This window comes from Cornus florida, unplaced genomic scaffold (genome assembly GCF_030987335.1).
Source record: "Cornus florida cultivar Cherokee Brave unplaced genomic scaffold, ASM3098733v1 CherokeeBrave_3.0.0_Hap2_Chr07, whole genome shotgun sequence".
NCBI lineage: Eukaryota > Viridiplantae > Streptophyta > Magnoliopsida > Cornales > Cornaceae > Cornus > Cornus florida.
In genome coordinates, this window is record NW_026775577.1 from 46,658,412 (window position 1) to 46,662,718 (window position 4,307).

Genomic DNA, 4,307 nt, shown 5'->3' on the forward strand with positions numbered 1-4,307 from the left:
CCTTATCAGCTCCACTTTACTCCGAACACGGCCCTGATGAGCGCTGAAAAGTGCGTATTTAAACCCCTTAAGCTTAGGCTTTCTAGTACCTTTATCTATCTTACTTCACCATTTTAGATTGATTTCGTATTATTTCCATTTTCAGGCACTTATCTCGAAAATAAGCTAACTCAGCCAAATAAGAGCTTAATTGAAGCAATTCTGGGATTAAACAAAGAAAAGAGAAAAGTGGAGAAAGAGGGAAGCAAATGAAGCCAAAGATGGGAAGCAGCAAAGTTCGATCGATCCAAGTTCAAGGTTCGATCGATCGAACAATGATCGATCTCAGCACTTCAAGATAGATTCAAACCTTGGCCCAAAAGGATAAAGTCCAAAAGTTCGATCGATCCAACACCACCCTTCGATCGATCGAACACTTTTGTCCTTATTCAAATGATTGATCCTATCCACAACTGTACCACCCACTAACCACTTTTGTCCTTTTCCAATAAATATCTCTCCAAAATATCTCGGATTTGCCTTTTCCCAAAAAAAAGCTCAACCAGTTGGATCGATCCAGCCTAAGTTCGATAGATCTCAGTCCGTTCAATCGATCCAAGTCCAAGGTTCGATCGATCGAACTTCCTCCAGTGCGAAAAACTTAAAATTCCAGCTTGTGCAGTCTGTCCTCTATCCAATCATTAGAGAATATTCTTTGCACGACCCTAACTCATTTTGTGTGCCACTTGACCTACCTATAAAAGGAATATGATGCATTTTTTGAGCATATAGACTATTCTAGGGTTTAATCTCTTAGAGATGAAGTTTAGAGGAGGAGGAAGCTAGAGACACCATTGGAGACTCTTCATCAACCAAGGAGCAAGCCTCTTCCATGGAATCAGCCCTTGAGGGTTGGAGCAACATCACCATGAGTGGCCAGACATCCTCTTGGGGCTAGAGTTAGCCCCAAGCATGCTTTCTATATCTTAATCTTATGTATTATTGAGGGATTAGTGTTGTAATTAATGTTTTGACACTTTGATATATTTAGATCTTGTTTATTCCATGATTTATGTAGTTTAATGCTTCCAATTGATCATTTCATTAAATCCATATGTCTATGTATGCTAGAATAGATGCTCATGTGATTGTCTCTAGATTTTTTGTTATTGATGCATGTCTATGTGTATTGATGCTATAGATTTGGAGATTGTCAAAACATAGTGCTTAAAGGAATGCTCTTGTAATTCTCTTGATGGTTCATACCTATTCCTTGATGGATTGTGCCTCTCCCCTAGTTTATTTTCATGCTAGTAGTGTAGATGTAGTGTAGTTGTAGTGTAGTGTTAAATGGGAGGTCAATCTATGCTTGTTGTTTGATGATCCAAGCTTTTGAATGCAAGTAGCATATGTCTCTATCCTTGTGTTGTATTTAGATTGTGAGCTTAATGAAAGGATTAATGACTTGTTTTGATCTATTGTGCCTTTCACATGTTGTTTAGACAATATATGCTTCATTGCTTAGATATATTGTGCCTTTCACATGATGTTTAGACAATACATACTAAATTAGTCATCCTTGCTTGTTGAATCAACCAAACACACACGCACACCAATATTGCAACACACCATTTGCCCTCATTAATCACTTGTCAATGATATAGAAATGCATTGCTTAGTGGTGATCTCTAAACCCCAAGATCTCTCTCTCTTACTTACTCTTTGTCACATTCAATTACTTAGTTTAATTTAGTTGCTCTCTAGTTTAATTAACCAACCAACCATTTGTTTGATCACTCGACCTACTAGCCCTAATAACGATTCCACGACATTGCTCGATCTTCACAAATCCCTTGGGACGATCCCTACTCGCCCTAGCTATATTTTTAGTAAAAGGTAGTAGTGGCTTCTATAAATGTAAAACTCTTGGCCCTCGCCTTATAGTGCACACACTCATCAAGCTCGACGATGGTGGTGCGGCGACACATCACCCCGGCCAGTTTTTGGCGCCGTTGCCGGGGATTTGATTGATTAGATTTGGCAACGTCGGATTTATGGAATTGATTAGGATTAGTACTCTTTTGATCATATCTTTACTTTACTTCTATTTTTCTTTTTGGTTACTTATTATATTGTTCTTACTTGACTAGGTGAATTGTTGGAGAGGAAGCAAGCAAAGGAGCCATCAAGCATTCAAGCAAGCAAAGAAAGTAAAAAGCTAAAAATTCTAAAAAATATTGCTAAGCTAAGCTTTAAATTTGGAGTTGAAGTGCTAAAGGACCTTTGTGAGACTTTCTTTACTCAATCCCTTAGTTAAATCGTCGGCCCGCATGGAGGCTTATTTTTAATTGTCTTGCATCATTGTTGTTAAAGCATGGGAGTATGAATTAAGTGTTTGTGGAAGAAGTCTAATTGCATTGTTGTGAAGGCATAGTGTTTATCATTCTTTATATTTGTTGTATTTTGCATTATGCATGCATGGACGTCATTCATTGAGACCAACTCTTGTCCCTCTTGATTTGCATCTTGAATCTATCATTAGAAATCCTAGGGGAAGAGGAAGTTCAAATAGAGCCAATCTATCAATGGATGACCATAATGATAATCAAGTTGAGGACCTTAGTCACATAGACCAACAAGGTATCCTTCATCCCAATGTGCAAAATGAGAACATACAAGTACCATTAGGCATGCCTAGGCCATTCATTCACCAACCACCACAACAACAAGGCCAAGTTCCATATAGAATGCCAAGGCCAATGTATGTTACATAACCTTCTATCAACAATCAAGGAATTCAAAACCAAGGTGTTCATGTTGCACCTCAAGTACCTAATCCACCTCTTGTTTTAAGAGACCATTATGTGCCTAATGAGTATAATGCACCTACATGCATCCAATTGCCTCTATTTAGAGCACATCATTATGAAATTAAGCCACAAACCATTCAAATGCTTCCTAACTATCATAGACTTCCAAGTGAAGAACCTTACAAGCATTTGGATGAGTTTCTTGAAGTATGTTCCATCGTAAAATATATGGACATGCCGGAAGAGGTTTTAAGACTCAAACTTTTTCTATTCACCTTAAAAGACAAGGCAAAGTATTGGTTTAACAATCTTAGGCCTTTTTCAATCACTTCTTGGGCAGAAATGCAACAAGAGTTCTTGAAGAAGTACTATCCGGTTTCTAAGACCAATGCCATGAGAATCTCAATTCGAGAATTTTCACATGGGGATGGAGAAACGTTTCATGAGGCATGAGAACGCTTCAATGAATTGCTTAGGAAGTGTCCACATCATGACATGCCCAAATGGCAATTAGTTCAATACTTCTTTGAGAGCTTATTGGACACCTATAAGGGTATGGTTGATACTTCCATGGGTGGCTCATACATTGATAGGCATGAGGATGACGTGTGGTGTCTCTATGAGAGCATGAGTGAAAATTCTTTGCATAGAACACTATCATCCAAGAATGGTAGAAATTCACAAGGTAGGAAGAGTGTTGGCTTACATCAAGTCGACCATTCAAATGAAATAGCCACCGAAATGAAGTCTTTATCTCAAAGGTTTGATCAATTTTTGATTAACCAAAACTCGGCGAACCAAGTATCTTCCTTCCCTAACCATTCTCATGGTGCATCAAATGAAACATGTATGACTTGTTCTAGTGTTCTTCATTCTACTTCTCATTATCCCCACGGACACGTGCAAAATGAACCTAATGAACAAGTCAATGCAGCTTTTGTGAACCAAGGGAACAATCCTTATGGTACTCATTATAATCCAAGTTGGAAGAATCATCCGAATTTCTCTTAAAAAAACTAAGGAGAGGGCTCAAACCCTTCCCAAGGCGGTTTTTAAGGGAAGTACATTCCACCTCCACTTCAAAATCAAGGATCCCAAGGTTATAGACCATATCAATCATAAGGGAATCAATTTACTAATTCTCATTTTCCCAACCAATCTTATTCCCAAGGTAATACTAGAAGTCTCACCTTTGAAGAGAAAGTTTTGAATGCTTTGGGCACTTTAGAGGCTAACACTCAATTGCTTCATTCTCACTATCAATCTATTGCGAAGCTAGAAACCCAAGTAGGGCAAATAGCAAGCACTCTCAATGCAAGAGAGAAGGGAAAGATGCCTATTAATGCCCCACCTAAGCAACAATGTGTTGTGGAAACCCATTCCTCATCGGAAGGCCACACCATTGAACATGTTAATGTGATGACTACTTGTGGAGTGATAAGATTATGGACAATCAAGTTGGAATGTCCAATGAAGAGAATGAACCAGTGTAACCTCAAGTTGTCACTCGTCCCGTTT

General features: G+C 38.5%; 1 pseudogene; it reads right to left on the reverse strand.

Annotated features, from left to right (window-relative positions):
* Positions 1-3,187: 3,187 nt before the first annotated feature.
* Positions 3,188-3,286, reverse strand: LOC132267951 (small nucleolar RNA R71; annotated as a pseudogene).
* Between the last annotated feature and the right edge of the window lie 1,021 nt (positions 3,287-4,307).